Here is a 26,520-nt window from a genome sequence, read left to right as displayed (position 1 = left end):
AATTTTGGTTGAGCCGGAGTGAGAACAGTGTGCTAGGCCATTTGAGATGTTATTTCATTGGCACAAAAATATTGCTTTAAACTCTTCAGCGATAAGCAGCTATTGCAAGCTTTGGGAGTTTGTTGTGCCTGGTGGATATAAGTAAAACATCTGTTTTCCTTTGTCTGTTTCCTATTAAATGGGATATGGAAAGTGTCAGAATAATGGTTGAATGAAGCAGGCTAGAAAATGTTATCCTCAATGTCTCAGACCCAGAATTTCCAGGTGCACTTAATTTGTCACCTGGGTTTTGCTCTGTGGTGGTTTCAGAAACGTAATGCCATTGACTTGCATAATAAGTTTGTTCGTTTGTTTTTTGTTTTTGTTTTGCTTAAGTAACTTCTACTCTAAAAGGTGCGTGCGTGTTAAGTCGCTTCAGTTGTGTCAGTTGTGACCCCATGGACTGTAGCCCACCAGGCTCTTCTCTCCATGGGATTCTCCAGGCAAGAATACTGGAGTGGGTTGCCATGTCCTCCTCCAGGGGGTCTTCCCGATCCAGGATCAAACCCACGTCTCTTATGTCTCCTGCGTTGGCAGACGGACCTTTTCCCACTAGTGCCACCTGGGTTCCTTTAAATGAAATACATACATTGGTACAGAGTATCGATCTGTGAATAAAAACTTTAATAAGAGGACACAGGAATTATAAGGAATTCTTTTGGTAGAAGGGTTATATAGGTCAAAATGGCCTCCTTAAAAATTGTGTTTGCTGTCACAGTAAAGTTAATATCAAAACATTAAAAAAAACAAGAGTGTTAAGGGAGCTCAGCTTTCCTTTAAAAATTGTTATAGCCTGAGATTACATTATAGAGAATTAAAAAGTGATCCCTAGTCCAAGAACATACCCAGACCCCTAAAAAAGTTTTTTTAGTCATCTTCAAAAATAGGTGTGCTTCAATGGGAGCTTTAGTCCTGCCTAGAGAATCCCAGGGTCTTGAAAGTGTGACGTAATTGGTGGTCAGGTAAAGGGAAGATTCCATTAGAACTGCCAAGTATTTTCCCCTAAAATAAGCAACGTTTCTGGTAGGGGCAAGTAGATAGCCTTCCGTTTAAGACTGTTGTCCCACTTTTTGTTTTTTTAAGTATTTGTTTAATTGGTCTTAGTTATGGCATGTGGGATCTTTAGTAGTGGCATGCGGGATCTAGTTTCCTGATCAGGGATCAAACCCAGGCCCCCTGCATTGAGAGCTCAGAGTCTTATCCACTGGACCACCAGGAAAGTCCCCGATGTCCCCTTTTTAAAAACATATCGCATTAGCTAAGAGACATTGGGCAAGTCATATCATCCTTTCAGACCTGAGGTTCTTCACTGGTATCATGAGTGGTGGGGGTGTTAGTTTTCCAATGGGGCTTTGCTGAGCATCTGCAGTGGCTTAGGGAGCCCTAGGGGAAGGGTGTTGAGCTGACACCTCTCTGGTTTTTCCACTCTGGTCTCAGAGCTGCTGTCTGAGGGCAGCTCTGGATGGGTACTCCTTTGCAGAGACATTAAACCCATTCACGTCTGCATGCATTTGCATTTTTGAGGACCTGGTATGAATCAGGGGTCAATACCAGGGGTGGAGGACACCAGAATGACCAAAACGAGTGTCCGCCCTCAGGTAGCTTCAAGTGTCCTGGAGGCGACAGTGTACACAGATAATTCAGCATTTCTTCAGCTAGGTCAGGGGCTGGGTGGGAGAAGGAGGTTGGGCAAATGACTGTGTGAGTGAGTCCTGGGTCCTTTTTTTTTTGTTTAAGAAACAAATGACAAGTAGGGGACGGCTCCCTCCTTGAGTCACCGACTAGTCACTCCCGAAGGGAAAGGAAAGAGGAAGGACAGGGCCCACGTGGGAGGCTTGGCACTTTCCCGAGTGGACTCAGGGACTTGGCTGTGCTGGTGCAAGGGCTGTCAGGCCAAGAGGAGGATCTGGGGTCTCAAAGACCACAGGGTCAGCCCTTAGGACTGGGAGGGACCCTGAACGTGTTTGAAAGTGTTAATTGCTCATTCGTGTCGGACTCTGCGATCCCGTGGACTGTAGCCCACCAGGCTCCTGTGTCCGTGGGATTTCCTGGGCACGAATACTGTATTGGGTTGCCATTTCCCTCTCCAAACCCTAGGTCAAGGTCCTGGAGTTTGGTCCAAGGGTCTTGTGATTGGTGTGGCTAGGATTCTGTGAATGCTTGATGCTGAGAGGTTTCCTAGTCCAGGCAAGTTGCCCTGGCAAGCCCACCTGCTTGCATGTCCAGGTCTACATACTCGATGTCTCTCTTCTGCCTCTTACGCTTGACATTGTGAACCAGCCATCCTGCCTACGGGCCTTCCCATATGCTGCCAGTTTTGCTTGGATCCCCCTCAGCTGGGCAAATTCTAACTTGTCTTTTTGTTCACAGCTTAGATAACACCTCCTTGGGGGAAGTCTTCCTTATACCCAGCACTTTTCATCCCCTGTGGAATTAATTAAATACCCTTTTCTGTGATTGCCCAGCACCTGTACTCATTGGAAGCACAGCATCTTAACCATTGAACTTCCAAGGAAGTCTTTATTCCACTAATCAATGAGAGCTCTTTGTGGCTGGGACAGTTTAATTTCTGGAATTAATCCCATGGCCACATGCTTGGCATGTTGTAGGTGCTCAGCAGATAGGTCTTAAGTGAATGAGTGTCCTCACTTGACAGCAGCGGCTACAGAAGCTCAGAAAGGTTCAGTGACTTACCCAAAGTCACACAGCTCTGAAAGACCAAGAAGGGACTGGAGCCCATGCTATAAGTCTAAAGAGAACAAAAAGGTCAGATCTAGTTTCTAGAGTCTCCCATCCAAGTACTAACCAGGCCTGACCCTGCTTAGTTTCTGAGATCAAATGAGATCAGGCGTGTTCAGAGTGGTATGGCGGTAGATCGGTTTCTAGAGTCATAGTCCAGCTTTTCTCTGTCCACAGAGAGGAAGTGAGAGAAAGTCACCCTTGTTTTGAGATGACTTTCCTTCTAGGGGATACATATTCTCTTTCCTGGTTTGTCTCTGAGTGATGGAAAGACCAGCTTAATCTTGATGTTCTTAAAGAGTTTTGTGAGAGCAAGTTAGTATACTTTTTTCTAATTTCTAGGACTTTCGCCCAGGACCTTAAAAAAATTGTTCCCAAGTAAACAGCTTGTCTTATTTTCTGCTTTGTAAATCTGGTCAAAGAATCAGGAAGAAAGAAAATAAAATCTTCATGTAATTGGAAAACATAGCGAGCAGAGTCGAGAGAACCGTCACCGTGTTTCTGGGCGTCTGTGTGTGCGCCTCTGTGTGTGTTGTATGTAAGTGAATACACACAACACACACACAGAGTGTGGACCTTGTGCTTACCTGTGAGGTCTAAACTTGTGAGTATGCTTTGTTGTTTTTCGGTCGGTAAGTCACGTCTGCCTCTTTTGCGGCCCAATGAACTGCAGCCCGCCAGGCTCCTCTGCCATGGGATTTCTCAGGTGAGAATACTGGAGTGGGTTGCCATGCCCTCCTCTAGGGGATCTTCATGACCCAGGGATTGAACCTGCGTCTCCTGCTTTGGCAGGCGGGTTCTTTATCACTGAGCCACCAGGGAAACTTGGTATATGCCTATGTTGTTCTAAATGAAATGGCTCTTTTCTTTGGCCACTGAGCAGTTTTGTGATTATTCTTTAAAAGGGAATTTTAAACCACATTCAGGCAACAGCAGAAAGGAAAGCTGTACTGGCGAACGAGAGGATTGATTGCTGGCGACACAGCCGGAGTGGTTGACGTGATCGGCTGATAACGTTCTCCCACGACTATTAGGCAGGGCCCCCAAATCTTTTGTGAATAAAGGGAGACTGGTTAAGTGGCTTCCGGTAGTCTCAGTCCCCATTGACAAGCAAAGAGAAGACACCTCAGGCAGCTAAAGATTTAATCAAAATGAAAGCCAGAAAAAAGCATTCTTTTTCTCTTGCAGGCAGTAATGAGTGTCTAGACATTGCAGACCTTGCTCTGATCTTCACACTTGATGCTGGTGGATGGGTTTGAATGGGATATTGTTTAACTTGGGTTTTCTGAAAATTCCCTTTGATTCGTAAGTTTTTGTGAATCTCTTTGTAAGAGATTTTGAGGGTGACAAGGATGGTGTAATGTACGTTTGTTTTCCTTTCTCTGTGGTGTAGAAACCTAAAGCAGGAAGCGAGTCAGAGATGGAATGACTGAGACCAGCTCACATTCAAGTTGAGCTGAGTGTTTTTCTGAGACCCAGACTTGCTGAGGTAGCCCAGAGTCCCAGCATCCTTTATCATAGCATTGTGAGTCTGAAAGGACAGCCACGCTCCACCCTCTATGTCCCTGGGACAATGAGTCCAGCCAAACCATGCCCCTCCATCAGAGGAGTGTGATTTGGGTTTTTTCTTTATTTGCTGTGCAGCCTTCAGCAAGTTTACTTGACTTTAATATATAAAGAACTCTTACAACTTGACATCTCTGAATTTCCATTTCCTTTTTTTTAAATATCTTCATTTCTTTATTTGTCATACACCAGACTGTTTTGAACGTTAAATGAGGAAAACATTTGTGAAACATCTTCTGTAAAATATAATGTTCTGGAGAAATATTATTTGGCTTGAAATGCTACTGGACAGAAATGTTATATTGGGTTTTTATTCTTGGTACAGGAAAAAAACAGTAGTGATTAGGATTTGCTAGAGGCTTTTTGTGTGCTGGGGACTTGTGACTTGCCTAATCCTTGCTATATCTCTGTTTTGCAGGAGAAGAATCTGAGCCCTGGAGTTAAAGTAATTTGTTCAAGGTTACCAAGTTGGTAAGTGACAGAACCGAATTTGATTGTGACCACCTGGCTTCCGAACTAAGAGCTTTATTTGAATTGTCTTCAGCCTCACAATAGCCCTCAAAAACTGAGGTTCAGAGAAGTAACTTTCCCAAGTTCTTTTCACTGGTAAGGAGTTGTCTGAATCCATTCAGGCTGCTATATATAGCAGAGTACCGTAGACTGGGTTGCATATAAACAACAGAAATTTAATTCTTGAAGTTCTGGAGGTTGGCAAGTTCAAGATCAAGATGCTGGTAGATTCAGTGTCTGGTGAAGGCCTACTTCCTGGTTCTTTGTGCTATAACCTCACATGGTGGAAAAGGCAAGAGAGCTTTCTGAGGTCTCTTTTCAGTGGGCACTAATCCCATCCATGAAGGCCCTACCCTCGTGACCTAATCACTCCTGAATACCATTATGTTGGGGGTTAGGTTCCAACATGCGAATTTCGAAAGGGGATGCCAACAGTCCCTTTCAGAGTTGACCGAAAAATAATAACTATATCTAGGGGAGCTCATCAGAAAGGGAAATCCCTAAGTGTCAAAAATGGAGAGAAATCCAAGCCAAATGGTTATATGAGCTGAAGGCACGATAACTTATGGGGCTTTTGCACCCACAAAGCAGCTGTAGAGTCTGGGGGTTAAGGTTTTGAGACCACAACGGGCCTAGAAATGAGACTTGGGCCCAAGGTAGACATGAATTTCCAGGAGCTTTAAACATTACACGTCTTCATGAAAAAGGACTGGAAGAGGTCCACTGTCAGGAGAAACAGAGAGGAAGCTTTTTTTGAATGGAAAGAAAGTCACCAGGAAGAAATGAAAAATCTGGGGCTATACCATATGTGGTGTGGAATCTATATTGTTATTATCATGAGATATAAGAACTTGAGTTGAGAAATTAACGTAAAAATTGGCTGTCTACTGTGGGACTCTCTAGCACAACACTAGGGATTGTGTTGTGTGTTTACACAGTCACTCCACTGGGTTATTTCAACAACCCAGACCTGACAGACTCCCAACAAAAAGAACTCTGAAGATGACTGCATAATTAAATCATATGGACTATTCAGGAAAGGAGTGACTTTGAGTTGAAAGTAAAAAACCATCTAAAAGAGACTATAGACAGTGTATTTTTAAATGATTAAAATCTGAAGAGGATACAAAAATGCAATGAAAGGTAGAAAAAGAATAAGTTGATTTGAAAAGCTGCCACATAGAAGTGAAAAATAGTCATTGAAATTAAAATCCAACAAAAGCATTAACTGACAGACTAGATGTCATGAAAGATACTTAGTGAACTGGAAGACAGTAATAACAGTTTACGTCTGTTTAGTCTTTAGTAAACAGGCTCGATGGACATGGGTTTGGGTAGACTTGAGGAGTTGGTGATGGACAGAGAGGCCTGGCGTGCTGCAATTCATGGGGTCGCAAAGAGTCGGACACGACTGAGCGACTGAACTGAACTGAACTGAGTCCTTAGTATGTGCCAGCCACTGTTCTGTGTCCTTGTATTAACTCATTTAATCCTCAGAACAAACATCTAAGGAAGGCATTATCATTATCATCTGTGCTTTACAAAGAAACTAAGGTGTAGTAGTTTAAACCGCTTGCCCAGGGTCACAGAGCTGCTAATGACGGAGCTGGGCTTTGACCCCTGGCTGTCTTTTATGTCTGTCTTTTAGTGTAGCCTAGAGTCCGTGTGTGCGATTACTACACTGTAGAGTATCATTAAGAATAAGCACTAAGCAATAAAGAGATGGGACTACGGTGGAGAGACATAAAGAAGTGGAGGAGAGAGTCTGCTTATGTCTCAGCACAGGGACTAGGGGAGAGGCAGCATGAGAAGACAGAATGATCAGCTCTCCCTTCAGATCTCCTCCAGTTCTTAGGTTCCAAGAATTTGTGATCCTACTGAGAGCAGACATATTGCAAAAAAGGGCAGCAGAGCCTCAGTTTCCACTGTAGTATGCATCAATGGGCTGATGTTTTGACAGAGGTCTCAGGGAAAAAAGAGAAGCCCTGACTAGCATTTGCCCATCTCTGTGGTATCAATACTTCCACCATGAACAATTTCAAGCTACCGACATGATGTCACTGAACACGGGTTTGGGAAGAGATGTGCACAGTCGGCTCTTTGGAGCCAGCCCGAGCCAGCTCAGCACACTAGTGCTGACGTTCATTCTGTTTTAAGCTCTGATCTCCGGGTTGTGCGTCCAAGGGGCAGAATTTTCAGGCAGTAGTAGGATCATGTGTGGTATCACAGGAGCGGGAAGAGACCGTGGGACAAGAGTGAAGCTCTGCCTCCCTTTCTTCCCTTGAATTTGATAAACAAATCATTTTGTGAATGTAGTTGGATAGACTGGCATCCTTATGACCCTGTTCGTGAGAGTAAAAGTGAGTCCAAACTCTTTGAAGACCATTCCAGCATTTTAACTGCTTGTGCCTTTTGACTCTTGCAACTTCAAGGATTTTATCTTATAAATCCCATCTTTCCTATATATAAATATATATACACACACCCACACATATGAAAGTGAAAGTGAAAGTTGCTCAGTCATGTCCAGCTCTTTGCGACCCCATGGACTACACAGTCCATGGAATTCTCCAGGTCAGAATACTGGAGTGGGTAGCCTTTCCTTTCTCCAGGGGATCTTCCCAACCCAGGGATTGAACCGGGGTCTCCTGCACTGCAGGCAGATTCTTTACCAGCTAAGCCACAGGGAAGCCCATATTTATATAGTTTCCAAGGATTTTATGTTATAAATCCCACCTTTCCTATAGTAACACATCTTATCTATAGTGTGAAGATATGTGTAATATAAGTTCCTTGCAGCATTGTTTGAAATAGCAAGACCCTGGAAGCAAGTGAAATAAATGTATGTCAGAAAAGGATTGATGGAAGAGATTATGGTATATCCTTACAGGAGAATACTGGGCCACTGTTTAAAATAATACGTCATATATACCAAGAAGGAATCAGCTCCAGGATGCATTTGTTTTTTTTAATTGTTTTTCTTTTTATAGTTGGCATATAACATTATGAGCTTCAGGGGTACAATATAATGATTCCATATTTGGGTATATTGCGACATGGTCACCACATTAAATCTGGTTAATATGCGTTGCCATGCATAGCTACACAATTTTTCCTTGTGATAAAAACTTTGAAGATCTACTGTCTTAGCAACTTTCAAATATGGAATTCTGTATTTTTTTTTTAAGATTTATGTATTTATTTAATGGCTGTGCTGGGTCTTGGTTGCTGCGCACAGGCTTTCTCCAGCTGGGGCCACTGGGAAGCTGCTCTCTTGTTTCCGTGCCTGGGCTTCTCGTTGTGGTGGCTTCTCTTGTTGCAGAGCCCGGGCTCAGTAGTTGTGACTCACAGGCTTCGTTGTCCCGCAGCATGTGGAATCTTCCCGGACCAGGGATTGAACCCATGTCCCCTGCATGCGCAGGTGGATTCTTAACCACTGGACCACCAAGGAAGTCCAAGAATACAGTATTATTAACTATAGTCACCATGCAGTACATTACATTCTCATGACTTATTTATTTTAGAACTGGAAGTGTGTACATTTGACTCACTTTACCTATATTTCCCAACCCCCAACTCTGGGAACCCCCAGTCTATTCTCTGCATCTATGCCTAGGGATTTTTTTGTTGGTGTTTTTTAGATTCTGCATAAAAGTGAGATAATACAGTGTTTTTCTTTCTCTGACTTATTTCACTTAGCATCATGCCCTCAGGGTCCATCTTTGTTGTGGCAGATGGCAAGATTTCCTTCTTTTTTACTGCTGAATAATAGTCCATTATATATATATGTATGTATATGTATGTATATATATATATATATATATAATAGATTACACTTTCTTTATCCATTCATTCCAGGATACATTCTTAGGTTTAAAAAAAAAAGCTGTATGCAGAAAAGTGTGTGTGGTATGCTCCCTCCCATGTTTGGGGAAAGAAAAAAAAAAGGGATTAGTGCTTACGCAAACCCACCCACACACATACAAAAGCTTGATGATTTTGCATAGACTTTGCTGGAAGCACACCAAAAAAGGTGGTTGTGGGCAGTACCGTTTAATTCTTGAGAAGAAGTCTAGGTGATGGTGGGTTTGGGGTGGATGAATGATATCTTATTGTATATCCTTTTTTAAACGAAAATTTTTTTAAGCACAAATATATGTTGTTCTTGTTAAAAAACAAACTCATTAACAAAAAACTTCCCTTTGGGGGCTTTCAACATGGACCCCCTTTTAGTTTTAGAGGAAATTGGCAGGTCTCTATGGGGTTGCTGATCCCCAGCATTTACTGAGCACATGCGAAGTACCAGGCACTTGGCTGCATTGTCATACACTGTGGGTCTCTCCATTGCCTGACTCTGCCTGGACTCCAGTAGTGGCCTGGTCAATGTGTGAAGAGTAATAATCCCATTTTCAGGAAGAGGGGTGGCAAAGTCTTTGTGGGAAGTCACGTGGCAGGCAAGAAGGGGAAGTGGAATTCACGTGGCACTTTAAGAAATCTTTAAAGTGCTTTGGGAACAGAGAGAACCCAGCTGCTGCTTAGCAATCCCAGTTATCTGGTAGGCATCCGTCCCTCCTGCCACATCCCCAGCACCTCTCTTGAGACCACGTGGACGTGTTCCATCAGTATTAATTTTTCCACCTCTAAGATTCTTTGCTCTGGAAAGTTGGAGCTGTGTTCCCGGACCAGATGAATTGCTGATGTGTTTGGAAACCACAAAGGCAAGGAGAATTTGTCCTGCGGTGTCCTTTTCTGACTTATCTGCACAACTCTCCTGTTGAGTTTTGCATCATCAAAGATCTAAGAGACACTAGCTCTGTTCACTTAAAAAGAGCCACCTTCAGGGCCTTTCTTAGCAAAGTAGGTGTTCCCAGAGGTGCTTCTGTTGTTGCCCTTGTTGTTTTCCAAGATCAGTCACATTTCTAACTCATCAGGAAATGTCTTATGGAACCAGAGGCTTACTCTTGCTCTCTCTCTTTTATCATTTGTTAGTAAATAGGTCATTCATCTTCAGCGGGCTGTCATGATGTTTTTGTGATTATATCAACAGTCATCCAAATGGGCAAGAAAACTGGAGTGAAGACGTAAGTTCATGGAATCAAAATTAAAAAAACCAACCTGGGTATTATTTAAGAGTGTAGCATCATCTGTAACATTGGGGTGAAATTCTTGCAAGGGAGGGCTGTTTGCTGGTGGCTGTTTCTATTTTGTGGTCTCAACCAGAGTGTATCCTTCAGAGCTTGTAAGTATCATTTCCCATCGTGCAACGTGGACTGTAGTGGTTTTAGTTTACTGTGAGATGACTGTATGTCAACAGTGTTATCTTGACCCCCCCAACCAGTAATTCTATCTTCACTGCCTGAATGCAGGTACAGAGGAGGGTGGAAATGCTATTTCTTAGCTGACGCCTGTCCTGACTGCACCCCACTGCGCTCCCCTTGCTCTGAGTAGTATTTAATTGAAGCAATTATCTTACTGGCTTTAAATAAGTGTAGTTGTTTGTAGCTATCTCCACATCAGACTAAGTGCCAAGAAAGATGGTGTGGATCATCTTGGCTTCATCTGTGCATAGCCGGCATGCAGCTGATGTCAGAGCACTTTGAATTTCACGAGTTAGGTTTCTTTTGAGCCCCAGGTTGAACTGCCTTCCACAGAAAAGGGATTTGCTGGTTTATGTAGCTGCAAAGTGCAGGGATGGAACTGAAGGCATGGAGCCTTAGACTGTGTTGCTAAGGCTTACACAGGTTTTCTCCATCTCCCAGCGCTGCCTCTGATTTCTTTTTGGATTGTGGTGGCAAAATATGTCAGCAGTTCTAGCAACGGGAAAAAAAAAAATAACCCTTTCCAACAGTTCAGCAGAAATTTCAGCAAGAGAGATTTCTTCTTCAGTGTCTGTGATTGGTCTTCCCTGGGTAACATGCCTGTTCCTAACCCATTGCAGTGGCCAGGTGAATGTGATGCTCTGATTGGTCACCTGGGATCAAATGCCAGCCTCCGAAGAAGCTGGGGTAGGGTCTGCTCTTCCCAGAGCCCAGGAACTGAGAATGAAGACAGGCAGAGAAATCTGGAAACCATTTGTGAATGGGGGGTAGGCAGAAGCAAGATGTCCAATATAGTAAGTTTTTAATCAGTGTTTACTCAGTGAATGAATTAACAGATGAATGAGCAAACAAGTTCTGCGGCTGATACTGTGAGCAAGTTCAATGATATCCGGAGTGGGGTTTTAACAGATGGAGCCTTTGCAGAGAGCCTTGAAATCAAGTCATGTAAGGATGACATTAAATTAGCAGAGATATTTAATAAGAAATAGACATATGATAGCTGTTCCCAAACGTTTGAGGGGTGTTCATAAGGACAGAACATTTGCTGGCTTCCTACTTTGTGTCATGGGTACTGGGCTAGATGCTTTAATTGCCATCGTCCTGCTTTTTATTTTATTTATATTAGACCACCAATTTATGTTCATTATAGAAAATCCAACAATGCACACACAAATAAAGAGAAAACTAAAAGTCTTTCCATTATCTAACTACCTAGGACTAATTGCTATTAATATTTTGGGGTATATTCTCTCAATTTTTTCTCCCTATTTATAGATGCATTAAAAAATTCTTATTTAATTGTGGTAGTTGTGTTTGTCAGAGAGAAATTGTGACTTAGACAGAAATTGTGGCTTAGGAGGTTGCCTGAGGTCCCAAGCATAGTCACTAGAATTCTAGGACCAGAATTTGGTCCACATCTGTCAGCCTCGAAGCCCTCTCTCATTCCCTGGTCTTTGATTTACCTGCTGCAGAACCAGCAGTCTGTGTACTAACAGGGTTTTACTGCAGTTCTGTTCTGAGAATCTTGATTTCATCACTCTTTGTTTATCCACAGACTCATCTTTATTCATATACTTGGGAAATATTTCACTGGGTGCTTTGTGGGTGCTGGAGGTAGCCCAGTGGATAGCTTGTTCACATTCAGGGAAGAATGAGCTCCTATCTCTTCCCAGAGACATTGAACAAAATTTCTGAGCTTCCCTCGGATTGGATCATCACAGGACACACCTCTGTCTCTCAACCAATCATGGTGACAGAGGAAATAGGATAACACTGATTGGCTTAGACCATTCTGGACCCACCCCTGGAATTGGAGATGAGGTCTGAATGAATGAGGGATGCTGCTTGGCGGGAGAGAAATGGAATAGATGCTGAAGAGGCAACTGCTGTCGCTAAGGGGCAGTGTTTAGGATCTGGTTATAGAAAGATGAGTAAGGCATTGTACCTACTCTTAAAAAGTTCGCGTTCTAGTGCATTCCTGAGAGTTTGACAGTGATCAGAGGAAGGGGTATTTACATTGTTGAATGTAAAAATGCATTACATATTTTCTTCGTTCTTAGAGTGTCCTTGTCATGTAGGTGTATCCATTTTACGGAGAGGAAACAAGATCAGAGAGATTAAGTGGCTTGCCCGCAGTTGCACACCTAGGAGAGAAGCAGGGTGTTTTGAGGCTGTGGATCCCCATATTTCTTCCTGTCCTTATAGTGATAGTCATGGAGAAAACAGATCGCTAACAGAGACCTTTCAAAGCTTTGCCTAATGACTCCTCCACAATAAGCAGGGCCTTGGGAGTAGTTATTGCTTTTCATTTCAGGCTTTTGTTAGAGGACCCTGCCTCCTTTTTTTTTTTCTTTAACTCTAGATGGGAGGCAAATGCCTCTCCCTGGTCCAGATAAGTAAGAGATAATTGAATGAGCTTCTGAGAAAAGCAGAACCATTGACAGCTCACAATGCATCAGGAGAGATGGTTGCATTCAGATACTTTTACGAAAATGATTTCTCTCTTTTTTTGACTTTGCTGCCTGAGGCTTCCATTTGGTTTTAAAATAGTAGAGTAACTATTATGGAATCGTATACAATGCTTCCTCCCCCTGGGCCCCAAGTTAACTCGCATGTTCACAACACAGAGTACATTTTTTGGTAAAGTGTTTATGGAAAGCCCAGTGTGATTCCTAAATTAAGCTGCCAAAACTAGGGCAAACAAGCGGGATTTTCTGGTTTTCTCCAGATTTTGCAGAGACTTAGCATCCAACAGAGCAAGAGATGATTTGCTGAAAATCACTTGTGTGCTGGTGGTAAGATGTCTGTGTCATACTGTTGCCTGCACCCAACGTACAGGTGCTTTGCTGCCAGGTGAAAGGCCCTTTGTGTGTGTGTGTGTGTACATTCTTTTAAATTAGTTGACTGTGGATTTGGCTGTGTCGGGGTCTTGATTGTGGTCTGTGGGGTCTTTTCCGTGGTTCGCATGGTTCTCTAATTAGTGTGTGAGCTCAGTAGTTGAAGCATGTGAGCTTAGTTGCTCCCCAGTATGTGGGATCTTAGTTCCCCATCCAGGGATCATACCCGAGTTCCCTGCATTGCAAGGCAGATTCTTTACTACTGAAGGCCCTTGTTTTTGTTCATAGATCTCCTGATCTCATTTATTTCCACCTCTGCAGATGTAACTTCAACCTGAGAGAAATGAACGAAAAGAGAGAAATCAACCTGATGGTTGGTGACAACCTGACCCATAAGGTTTTCATCTTAGACGCTGTATTTTTGAGATCCTGTGTCTGCTTTCCACTTCTTTTTCAGGTTATTAGTGATGATACTTCATTTATTAATACCTATTCACATTTCTATTAAGTTGGCTACTGTGTTTTGGGTCTTGGGGATGGAGAGTTGAACAAAGAAATAGTCTCAGTTACTAGTAGCCTTTGGTGGCTCTCCTCTGACCAAATCTCCTCCCAGTCTGTTCACACTTGTATCATGTTTTTGGTTCTGATTTACTGTGAGCCTGGCAAACTTATGAAAGGGGAAGTGAAGTCTGAAGGTAAAATGCATAGCCTTTAGCATCAGGTAAAGACCAGAAAAGCCAGATTGCTGGGCTCATCCAGTTGACCCTCGAGGGGGGCCCACCGTGGTTGTTATTAGGGCTGATATTTAGGGGTTGTTTGTTGCCTCATATAACCTCTCTCACCTGAATGATATGAACACCACTGTCATAAAGGTGGCAGGATTCATGAAACCTGGGAGCAGACCAGCTTGTATGTATGTGGGTGAGTGTGTGTACACCTGGACATATGTGTCTTTAGAGATGTGCATCTTGCTGCCTCTGTGACAGTGGTTCTCAAACTCGTCTGTATGTTAGAATCACCTGGGGATCTTTTAAAATTTCAAAGCCAAGGCTACACGCAAGATGAGTTAATGCTCTGATTCTGGGCTGAGACAAAAGCACTGGTAGTTATAAAAATCTCCTGGTGATTCCAATTTGCAGACAAATTTAGGAGCCCTTGGCGTATGAGAATTATAATAACAATATTATTATTATTATTTGAAGATGAGTAGGGATAATAGTGGGCTTCCCTGGTGGCTCAGTGGTAGAGTACACCTGCCAATGTAGGAGACACAGGTTTGATCCCTGGAGAAGGAAATGGCAACCCATCCAGTATTCTTGCCTGGAAAATCCCATGGACAGAGAGGAAAGGAGCCTGGTGGACTACAGTTCATGGGGTCACAAAAGAGTCAGACCAGACTTAGTGACTAAACAATAAGAACAAGAGATAATGGTAATAACAGTGTTACTAGCCACCATGTATCATTTACCAACTGCTACCTATAAGGCAGGCAGTGTCCTGAGTATCTAAAAAGCAGGATCACATCTAATCTGCGTGGCAACCCTGCAAGACAGCGTTATAGGTGGTTGAATAAGGAAAGGAGGAGGTCATGTCTTTGAAACTGATGTCAGCTACAGATTTGCTTAATCCAAAGTGTCAGGTGAAGTCTAGAAAGATGGAGTTGTTGGGCTTCTCTTGTTGATCCCACAGTGACCACTGTGGTCATCCGTTGGGGCTGAGATTTAGGGCTTGTTTGTTACCACAGCGTAACATGGCCTATCCTGACAGATGCAACCATCCTTTTTAATAACCACAGTGGATTTAGAAGTCGATATACAAAAGAACATGTTGCAAGGTTATAAATTGAGGGTGAGTTTATTTTGGCTTGTGGCTTGGAAAGAGAAATGAGTGTAGTAAACCAGGCTATTAATCTTGGGCTGGTTGATTCATCCATCAAAATCAATCCAAGGAATCAGGTGTAATAAATTAGTAAAACATAGCCCTGTGTTTGCGCAGCACTTTTCTCAATGGAATACATGGTGCTAATGCAAACGTCATGTCACAGCTGGTCTTTTTGACACATCCTAGAAGGACTGTCAGGTTAGGTAGGGCTATGTGTTACTGTAAGGTAAAAACAGAAACTAATTCACATGGGAATCCTTATCCAATATCCATAGAGATGCCTGACTGGAGTCTTGGTGAGTAGTTTGGACAGGAAGTATGAGAGGGGTGGGAAGGATGTTTGTAGCAGAGGGAACAGCATGGGCAAAGGCACAAGGAATAGTACTTACAGGAACTCTGTGAGTAAGTAGTTCAGTATTACTACCAGGAACGATACCATTCCCTTACTCAAGGGAAATTGGGAAGTCCCATGAAATCTTCATTTCCACTCACTTCTTCATCCTTCAGTACACATATCTTAACATTTTTTTCCCCTACCTTGAAAGAGATTTGTGAGTAATGAAGGGTCAAATAAGGATAATGTTTGTTTTTTAAAAAAATTTTATCCATTTATTTTTGGTTTTGCTGGGTCTTCATTGCTACACATGGGCTCTCTCTAGTTGTGTTGAGTGGGGGTACTCTTCGTTGTGGTGTGTGGGCTTCTCATTGCTATGGCTTCTCTTGTGGAACACGGGCTCCAGGCTCGTGGGCTTCAGTAGTTGTGGCGCATGGGCTTAGTTGCCCCATGGCATGTGGGATCTTCCCAGACCAGGGATTGAAAACCCATGTCCCCTGCATTGGCAGTGGATTCTTAACCGCTGGACCACCAGGAAAGTCAAAGGATAATGTTTAAGTTGATCTCATTTACCCTGGAAGATCACACCAGATACCACATCAAATGTTGCACACTGCTTATTAGTAGAGATTTTTTGCGGGATCGTGTTGACACCTCAATGATCCAGTCTAACCTTTGGAAACCAACTCAGCAGTTCTCTGATAGTGTAGATGGGGACCTGTGTGATCCTCACTCTGGGCTCAGAGTCCAGGCCTAGGGGATTGTGTTCTGTGAGCCCCCTCTGGACATGTCTTGGACTCCACCATTTAGTTAAGAGTACAATGTTGAATTAAAAATGAATTCCAAGGTTCTGTCCTTGCCTAAAATTGGGTGATTCATTCAGAAACTCTGATGCAGGCACTCATGAATAATAAGTGGCCTATTAAATAACAATGTTAAATAAATGCTGAAATAAGAACCACACACATTTCTCTGAGTCTGTGGGTTCAAACAAGACCAGAGTTCAGGCAAGGTGGCATTACCCTTTTCTCTGCATTAAAACTAAGGATGGATGCTTTCTGATTAAACCTGTGTTTTTTTGTTTTTTTTTTTCGTCCAATGGATATTAAGTTTTATTTTTTAATTTATTTTTAATTGGAGAATAATCGCTTTACAATGTTGTGTTGGTTTCTGCTGTACAACTACCATGAATCGGCTATAAGTACACATGTAGCCCCTCCCTCTTGAGCCTCCCTCCCGCTCCTCAACCTGTGTTCTAATGTGAAATCAGCCCCAGGATTTTAGAGAGGAAACTAGCTAAACCAGTTAAGCTTCTTTTTAACTTGGACTATATTGGTTCTCTCCTGGAAAGATTTCTTTTTTTTTTTTTTCCCTTTTTTAACCTTATACAGCATCTCTTCTTCTGTGGCCTTGAAACTGTGTATCTAAACTCTTTCCATGCTCTTATGTCCTGTTTGGCATATTCACATCATACTGTCTAAAGCTCTGTATTTCAACTGTTGTGTCACATAGCTGGTGACCTCATCCTTTTGGCTAATTTGAGAAGAGGGGGGCAGTTTACATCTCACCTCCTTGTGCTGCTGATCCATTCCCTGGTTCCAGGGCTGTGGCCATGCTGGGGGTTCAGAGTAGGGTAAAGGCCCTAGGACTGGGTTAACTCAGGCTGGACCCCTGTCACCTGTTGGACCAGCTGCCATGGTTTAAGTGCATGCCTGTGCCAGGTGTGGTGCCCGGCTCTGTGCTAGCACTACAGATGCAGGGTTGACATGACAGGCATGGCTCCTGCCCTGGTGAACCTCACAGTGTTCAAGGAAGTACACAAATCACCGTGCAATTACAATTATGATATGTCCTTGAAATAAGTAACACCGGTCCTGAGAACTCTCACAGCAGGGGCTCTGACCTGCTTTGCTCAAAGTTCAGATGCCTGGCGGTGATGAAGAGCTCAGGCAAGCAGTTGGAGGCTGGAGGCATTCGGAGTAGCACGTGATCCCAAAAGCAAGGTAGGGCCAGGTGAAAGGTTCAAGATGAAGCCCACAAACAGCACTAGGGTCCCGGTGATTTGATCAAGTTCAGCATAAGGGCTGGACGTCTCCTCCCTATCTCTCCCCACACCCCCAACGCTGACTCCCCCAAACCAAAAGGAATGATCCTTTCCTTTTACTTTCTAGGCTGTTTGTATCAGTTTCTTTGGCAATTGTGTGTTGCTTTGTATGATAATAAGGTCGTGTGTCTTTCATCCCCTGGAAGAGAAGGCTGTTTCCTGTACTCTTTGTGTTTTCCCCAGGGTGTGACCCTGGTTGATCAGTTGAATCATGAAAAGACCTACATTTTACCAGTTAACTTTGGTTTGTGGGCCTCTTGCATTCTTCTTGCATCCACAGAGGCAGATCAAGAGTAACAGGTGGCCCCTCCAAAGGCCTCCGAATATCAGATTCACCAAAGCTTCTGTTGATTGAAGCAGTGAATGGGGAAATACTATCAACTTGGGAATAGTTTAATAGATATTAGCTTGTAATTAAAAGTTCAAAATAAATTGGCTTTTCTTTTCTGCATCATATTACCTAGTTTTCTTTCTACCCCTGTGACTGTTTCCATTCACAGAATAAGTAACCTCCAAGAGCCTCCTATTTGCTTAAGCCCTCTGGCCCCTTCCTTCAGGTCTGCTGCCATCTTCCTTGGACATGTCTTCCATTGCTCCTTCATTTTTCTCTTCTTTACGTGCTTCTATGTTCTAATGCCATCTCTTTGAACAGATAAATTTATTCAGAACATTGAAGAAAAATAAAATTCTTTCATCCCTACTCTCACGTTGTCACTGAGTTTCAATTTCTCTGATCCCATCTGCCGTTTCCCCATGAGGGTAGATATTTTATGTGAATGGCATTCTATTTTATGTATATACTTCTGTGCTTTGCTCTTTTGTTTAATTTTTTTTTTGGTGACTCTACACAGCTTGCCAGCTCTTAGTTTCTCTCTCAGGAATGGAACCTGCACCCCCTGCATTGGAAGCACAGGGTCTTAACCCCTGGACCATCAGGGAAGTCTCTGTACTTGGCTCTTTAAACTTAATATTCACAGTTTTTCAGTCAACAGATGTTAATTGAGCTCCTAGTATGTGCCAGGCATTGCTCTGGTGCCTGGGGATAAACAGATCAGTGAACAGACCAGATCTACATCCCTGTCGTCCTGGTGCTTCTGCCTTATTCATAGAGATTCACAATAAGCACAGTACAAATTCTGTTAGGAGGTAATTAATGTCATAGAACAAAAGTAGGTTTAAAGAAGGTTGGGACTATTTATAAAATATTGTCTCATGTTGCTACCATCGTTCTGTGTACATATGTGCTGTGTACAAAGTCACTTCAGTCATGTCCGACTCTTTGAGACCCCGTGGACTGAAGCTCGCCAGGCTCCTCTGTCCATGGGATTCTCCAGTCAATAATACTGGAGTGGGTTGCCATGCCCTTCTCCAGAAGATCTTCCTGACCCAGGGATTGAACCCACATCTCTTACATCTCCTGTGTTGGCAGGCATGTTCTTTACCACTATCGCTGTATGTACCTAGGGGTTGCTTATTATCCTTGATATCGATGGATTATAATTTATTGAGAACCTTAGAACTCTTTAAATCTGGAGAGGACTTAAAAGTCATTGAGAGCAGACCCTTCAGTTTCAAAGTGAGGAAACAAATCCAGAGAAATGAAATGACTTGTTCAGAATTATCCAGCCCCTAAGTGGCAACGCAGAAGCTTTTAAATTGTAATTAAATTGGTTTTCATTAATTCTAAAGACAGTTCTTTCAAATTCAACTATGCTGTTTCCCTGTTGCAGGAAATTTAGTTCTGGTGTTTATTATACATAATGCTAGTACGGGCAGCTTTATGCAAATACTACCTTAATGAAGGTACTAGGTTAATTAATAATTAACAATAATAACAAACAAGGACTTCCTTGGTGGCTCAATCAGTAAAGAATCTACCTGCAATGCAGGAGACGTGGGTTCGATCCCTGGGTTGGAAAGATCCCCTGGAGAAGGAAATGGCAACCTGCTCCAGTATTTTTGCCTGGGAGATCCCATGGACAGAGGAATCTGGTGGGCTATAGTTCATGGGGTCGCAAAGCCAGATATGACTTAGCAACTAAACCATCACCACCTTTGCCAGGCACTGCCCTAACTGCTTTACTTGAGATAACATCATTCTGACAGTGGATACCATTACTTTCCTACTTTTTACAGATGAGAAAATGCATGGAGGAATTCAGACTCTGAGTACAGGGTCTGAGCTCTCAGCCACTGTGACATATAGCCTTCCGAGTCTGAATACTAAAACCGCAAATTTCAAAACCCAAAATAAATAATCTGTAACATATAATTGTTTTAACCACTTAGGAGTTTACCACCGCCAGGAATGTCTTAGATTTATTTGTATGTCACTGCTGTTTTTCGAGTAAAAAGTGGTTGAATATGGAGGATTTCCTGTTCCATCTATTATTTTAGTTAACCCTGACAATAGCAGTGAGTTAGGTGATTATTGTGCCTATTAAAGATGAGTACTTTAGTCACTTCCTTGGCTGTCCAGTGGTTAAGCCTTTACCTTCCAACGCAGGAGATACAGGCTTGAACTCTGGTCAGGCAGCTAAGATCTCAACGTGCCTCACAGCCAAAAAAGCAAAACTTAAAACAAGAGCAATGTTGTAACAAATTCCGTAAAGACTTTAAAGGAAAAATGGTCCACATTAAAAAAAAAAGATCTTAAAAAAAAATTGAGTCATCTAGTATTTTAGATGAGGCTTGGGCATTGAGAGATTAAGTTAATATTTGTAGAAAGAAAGGGGCAGGTAGGAAGCAAGGACGTTTGAGTGACTCATTCATGTCAAGAGCTCTAAGACCTGGGGTCTAATCTTGGCTCCATCTCTTAGTAACTTTGTGACCTCCAGCAAAATACTTAACGTTTTTTTTTGGTACCTCACTGCAATTTTGTTATCTGGAAACTGGAAGCAGTAAAATCTTTCTCTTGATGTTGTTATAAGGATTGAATTAGAAAATGAGTGGAAATCAGCCGAAATGAAACCACTGATCAGAGGTATTGGCAGTAGTAGTTGCCTCTGTCATTACCATATTTCAATCCAAACTCCTTTCTCTTTCCTGTAACCATGATATTTCTGGAAAACATATACAAAAATCTCCTTTTTTTTTTTTTTTAAACTGAAGTATTCTTGCCTGGAAAATTCCATGGACAGAGGAGCCTGGCGGGCTAGTCCATGGGGTTGCAAAGAGCCAGACACGACTGAGCATGCACAGGGACAGTAGTTGATCTACAATGTTGTGTTAGTTTCAGGTGTATAGCACAGTGATTCAGTTATGTGTGTGTGTATTGTTTTTTAGATTATTTTCCATTATAGGTTATTATAAGATAGTGAATATAGTTCCTTGTGAAAGTGAAAGTTGCTCAGTTGTATCCGACTCATAGGGACCCCATGGACAATATAGTCCATGTAATTCTCCAGGCCAGAATACTGGAGTGGGTAGCCTTTCCTTTCTCTAGGAAAGGGAAGTCGCTCAGTCGTGTCCGACTCTTTGCGACCCCGTGGACTGTAGCCTACCAGGCTCCTTCGTCCATGGGATTCTCCAGGCAAGAATACTGGAGTGGTTTGCCATTTCCTTCTCCAAGGGATCTTCCCGACCCAGGGATCGAACCCAGGTCTCCCACATTGGAGGCAGACGCTTTAACCTCTGAGCCACCAGGGAAGTCCCCTTTCTCTAGGAGATCTTCCCAACCCAGGGATCGAACCCAGGTCTCCCACATTGCAGGCAGAGTCTTTACCAGCTAAGCCACCAGGGAAGTCCAAGAATACTGGAGTGCGTAGCCTATCCCTTCTCTAGCAGATCTTCCCAACCTAGGGATCAAACCAGCATCTCCTGCATTGCAGGTGGATTCTTTACCAACTGAGCTATCAGGGAATCCCATAGTTCCTTATAGTTCCTACTTACAGGTAGGTCTTTGTTGTTTATATATTGTATCTGTATTAGTGCATATCTGTTAATCCCAAACTCCTAATTTATCCCACCCGCCTTCTCTTTTGGTAACTGTAAATTCACACAAAATCTTATTTAAATGGCATTGATAAATTAGTGACCCTTGACACAATTAGGGATTCTCTTTTTTAAAAATTTTCAAAAAACTTTTTATTTTATATTGGAGTATAGTGGATTGACAGTGTTGTGATAGTTGTAACCAACAAGGGATTCTCTTTCTTTATAGTTTCCTCTGCCTCTGGTGGGGTGCCATATAAGGTGGGGGAACAGCTGATCAATCTCTCTTTGGGTTTCTAAGTCACAGCGGGGTGAAGCCCAGGAATGAATGGCTCACCCAGCCCTTCCTCTCCCTTCCATCCCTCTGCTGTCATCTCTGACTTTAAAACATCTCAGCCCCAACTTCCGTGACCCCTTCCTATGCCTATGCATCTTGACAAGGTGACCCAGTTGCCCTAGGGGTGGGCAGGTGGGTCAGGCTGTGGGCACCCTGGGATACTGAGGGATCCTTCTGGAGTGGAGTCTGCTTCTCCAGGTAGGCAGGGGGAGATCTTTCCTCACGGAGGGTGTGACTTTTGAGCTGAAAATGCCAAGAGGTTCTTGAACCACACAAGGGGCTGAGAGGACTGTTCATGGGAAAGGCCAGCACCCCCTCCCATGTCATCTTAGACTTTTCTGCAGCCAGTTTTTCTCTAAGTAGGGCATAGGCTTTGGCCCGCAGACTGCTTATGACATCAGTAAACTCCATGGACCAGCCCATCCCTCTTGGGAAAAACTTGGCCATAGAACAGGGCTTGGGAAGGAGACGTGAAGATGTACAAAGTCTCTCCTTTCTTCTTTTTACGTTAAAGTCTTGGCAAAAAGACATGCTCTTTATTTCTGTCGCCTGTATCAGCAGCACATTCCCGAAATGAACTCCTCGACGTCGTCCTGGCTTCATCATAGTCAAGCTTTTCCGGCTGCAAACAATTTTGCTTCTAGTTGATGGGGACTCTAATGACTCCAGGTGGTGAATGGGCGGTGGGGAGTAGAGTTCTGTAGAAATACAGCTCAAAAGCAATACAAACACAGAGCGGAAAATGGAGGCTAGTGAAGAGGAGAGGGCTGTATTACAGCATGTTACCTTTGTTGACACTGAAGAAACCTCCCCTTTACCTTAACACTGGGAGACTTGTTAAATGCTTTGTGGTGTGGCACAGGGTCCCACATGTATGTATTATAGAGTCTTTAACAACAAGGTGCTAAAGTACCTTTGTTAAGGAAAGATGACTAAGATAGATCATGAGATGAAATACAGCAGATGACAATTCAAAATATGAACCATTTTTATGTAAGTAAATGCATTATCTTCACATACGTATAGACATAGTAAAAACATTTGAAAGCATGTCCACATGGTATGGGAGGTTAGCTCATGGGGTATTTGTATTTTCTTCCTTTTGCTCCTCTGAATTTTCAAATTTTTTCTGCAATCAACATGTAAATATTATTCATATAGTCAGAGTGAAAGAAAGGTAGAGGGGGCCAGAAACCTCTTTTTTTTTAAACCCAAATTTTACCCCCCAAATCATTCCATGTATTGATCGAGGTCTAGGAGCTGGGTGGGCACAGTGACAGGTGTAGGAGTGGGTAGGGTAGCCCCCGCCTCTGCCTTCACTGAGCTGACATTGTGTTGAAAGTCTTTTTTTTAATTTAAAATATTTTTTTAAGCTCAAAAATAAATTAAAGGTTTTGGTAAGTGCTAGAAGGGGGAAAAAAAAAAAAGCCAGTGACATACGAGGGGAATATGGATGGGAAAGTGGACTTTAGGAAGGAATGGGGGGAGCAGTTCGAGGAGTGACCCTAGAGGAGGCTGAGACGCAGCTACATGGCAAGTGTATTTGGGGTAGGGAGGGGCCAGCAGATGCTGCCTTCCTGAGGGTCACTCAGAGGGTTGGTGAGACTTGAACTGCAGCTGCCCACATAGGAGCACTGTGTTATACTTGGAAATGTGAGGAGGCTCAGGGATACACCTTGTAACTCTGGGGGCATGTGGCCATACGGACAACTCTATGATCTCTGCTGCTGCTGCTGCTGCTGCTAAGTCGCTTCAGTCATGTCCAACTCTCAGCGACCCCATGGACTGCAGCCTACCAAGCTCCACTGTCCATGGGATTTTCCAGGCAAGAGTACTGGAGTGGGGTGCCATTGCCTTCTGTGCTATGATCTCTGAGAGATTGGTTAATGTTTTGCTAAATCAAAGGAACGTATGGGGTTTGAACTGTTGAGTCTGTTCTTTGGTTCTTTTTGAGGAGCAGCTCTGATGTCATCCTTCACGCTGGACAGGCTTTGAGCCCTGCTCAGGGATCCCCAGGCCTCCTTCCCCATCCTCTTCTGCATTCATCAAACCCACCCACTGGGTGGATACTCGTCTCTGTAAGGCATGACCTTTGAGTCTTCATCCTCAGCCTGGGCTGTGGTGGAAATATCTGGGAAGGTGCCTCTTTGTTCAGGGATTCAGTATTCACTGATTGCTCAAAGAGGAGGAGGAGAGCAGTTGAGAGAAGTCCCTGAAAGTTAGATAAAGGACAAAGACTTGATACAGAGTCAACAAAAGCTATAATCTTGGTGCTTAAACAAACTGGATGGTGTATTTGAGTTAACAGTGGCAGCAGCTATTCATGGAATCCTCTCTAAGAGCCATTGGACCGTACAAATTAAGAACCATAGGAATGTTCAGATCCTTTGACGCATCGATTAAAATCCATGGAATTTATGCTAAGGTCATCATTTTTTTTTAGTGGAGAGAAACCAAGAAAACAGTGACGTCTATCCTATAATAGCAGTAATAGTAATGACAGAGTACTTTGGGGTTTTGAACTCATTTTCCTGTTATTGTTGATCAGTCGCTCAGTCGTGCCCGACTCTTTCTGACCCCATGGACAGCAGCATGCCAGGCTTCCCTGTCCTTTACCATCTCCCGGAGTTTGCTCAAATTCATGTCCATTGAGTTAGTAATGCCATCCAACCATCTCGTTCTTTGTCATCCCCTTCTCCTCTTGCCTTCAATCTTTCCCAGCATCAGGGTCTTTTCCAATGAATCGGCTCTTAGCATCAGGTGGCCAAAGTGTTGGAACTTCAGTTCAGCATCAGTCCTTCCAATGAATATTCAGGGTTGATGTCCTTTAGCATGGACTGGTTTGGTCTTTCAGTCCAAGGAGATTTTCCTATACAGCATTTATAAGAGCATCGAAACATTCCTATGAGTACGTTTTCATGTCCATTTCACAGAAGGGAAATGGAAGGTTAGAGAGAGGAGGTGAGTGCCCTGCTTCACTCTGGCAGATTGAGGCTCTGAACTTGAGCACATGCACTGTCATCTGTAGATATGCTTAGAAACTGAGGAAATTGCTGGGAGTCCAGGAGGCAGAGGGAAGGAACCAAGACTGAAAATAATTATTGAACCTAATGTAGGCTTAATTCTGTCCCAAGTACTGAACAAATTTTGTCTAATTTTTAGAACAAACTGTGGGGAAACTGAGGTTCTGAGATTACTTTGTGAAGGTTGTAGGACAGGCTTCAAACCCTGGCAGGGCTACAGCTCCCTGGTGCTTTTAGCTCTGCTTTATTGCCTAGTGGTTCACAAGAATGCATTGCTCCAAGAGGGAATAATGAATGAAGGAGTGAATGGATGAGATGGATTAGGCCATAGAGAACTGTTGTTGTTCAGTCACCAAGTCACGTCCGACTCTGTGACTCCATGGAATTGCAGCACACCAGGCTTCCCTGTCCTTCACTGTCTGCTGGAATTTGCTTAGACTTATGTCCGTTGAGTCCGTGATGCCATCCAACCATCTCATCCTCTGTCAGCCCCTTGTCCTCCTGTCCTTAATCTTTGCGAGCATCAGGGTCTTTTCCAGTGAGTCTGCTCTTTGCATCAGATACCAAAGTATTGGAGCTTCAGCTTCAGCATCAGTCCTTCCAATGAAATTTCAGGGTTGATTTCCTTTAGGATTGACTGGTTTCATTTCCTTGTTGTTCAAGGGACTCTCAAGAGTCTTCTCCACACCACAGTTTGAAAACATCAATTCTTTGATGCCCAGCCTTCTTTATGGTCCAACTCTCACATCCGTATGTGACTACTGGAAAAATCATAGCTTTGACTATACAGACCTTGTCAACAAAGTAATGTCTCTGCTTTTTAATACACTGTCTAGGTTTGCCATAGAGAGTAGACATTAGGAGTCCCATGGTCAATAGATACTTTTCGACAGCTCTGTAATTTCCACATGCGATAGGGTTGCCCAAGTGTCTCCCATGAGAGCTGCAGCTTTCCTGGCCCTTGAGGCTACGCTTTTCCAATACCCTTCACCTAAAGGCTCCCTTTCCTCGCTCAACTCATCCCTTGCAAAATGCCCAGAGTCAAATGAGTCCAGGGTGAACCAGGCGTGCAGGGTGTGGACCTTTAGCAACTGAAAGGAAACAGAGCTATTTCAACATGATGAAATATTCTGCAGCCTTAAAGTGATAAATGTGCCTGGAAAAATAGAAAAAGATATTAGGAGGTAGTTGCACATATCTGAAGATACCAGCTGAAGCAGTGTTCATTTACATGCATAAACGTTGGAAGAGAATAGGAATGAAAACTGTAAAGGTTTTGGGATTGGATGATGTCACTGTCAGATTAATCTGTGAAGCTAGGAACCGCAGGGTCATGACCCACAGCTCCTGCTTTTTCTTCCCCTAAATTCCACTAGTCATAAACATGTGTAGATTCAATAATACATCAGTAAATATCTCAATTCTGGTGTCCATTCTTTCTCTCCACTGCCAGTTTCCTAGAACAGGCTCTTATTATGTCTCTCCTGGACCTCACAACAGCTTCTCTGGTCTGCTGGTTTCCACTCTAGTCCACATTGGACACTGTGGTCAGAGTTATCTTGATATAAAACACATCTGATTATGTCTCTCCCTTGCTTAGAAGCTTTTATTTACTGGTGGTTGCCTTCAGGAGGCAAGTTCAGACTCCTTAGGATGGTGTATGAGGAGGTCCTTTCTAACCACCCAGCCTTCCCCCCAGCATGTCATGACCTCCCCTTCCTCTGCCCATGTGACTTTTCTTCTTGGCCCTTCCCCCATCTCTTCAAGACCAAGCTCATGCTCTCTGAAGCCTTCACAGCCATTCCAGGAAGGGTTAGTTGCTCCACCCTCCAAAATTACAACGAATCATGCCGTATTGTAATTGTGGGGTTACAGCCCTTTTACTGAATTTTGAGCCCT

General features: G+C 43.2%; 1 protein-coding gene across 15 annotated transcripts in view; it reads left to right on the top strand.

Annotated features, from left to right (window-relative positions):
- The window catches only part of CYRIB (CYFIP related Rac1 interactor B), a 147,824-nt gene that overhangs the window by 32,336 nt on the left and 88,968 nt on the right, over window positions 1-26,520 (top strand). For 12 of the 15 annotated variants that reach the window (XM_081504035.1, XM_081504039.1, XM_081504047.1 and 9 more), the window contains exon 2: window positions 4,763-4,815. The gene's annotated coding sequence lies outside the window, so the exon portion shown is untranslated. Of the gene's footprint in view, window positions 1-4,762; window positions 4,951-26,520 lie in introns of all 15 variants that reach the window. The other 3 variants (XM_081504038.1, XM_081504037.1, XM_081504046.1) reach the window with 1 other exon arrangement.

The sequence above is a fragment of the Giraffa tippelskirchi genome, chromosome 6 (genome assembly GCF_054371585.1).
Source record: "Giraffa tippelskirchi isolate mGirTip1 chromosome 6, T2T-mGirTip1v1.2.pri, whole genome shotgun sequence".
NCBI classification, from domain to species: domain Eukaryota; kingdom Metazoa; phylum Chordata; class Mammalia; order Artiodactyla; family Giraffidae; genus Giraffa; species Giraffa tippelskirchi.
This window is presented reverse-complemented; position numbering and strand designations above follow the sequence as displayed.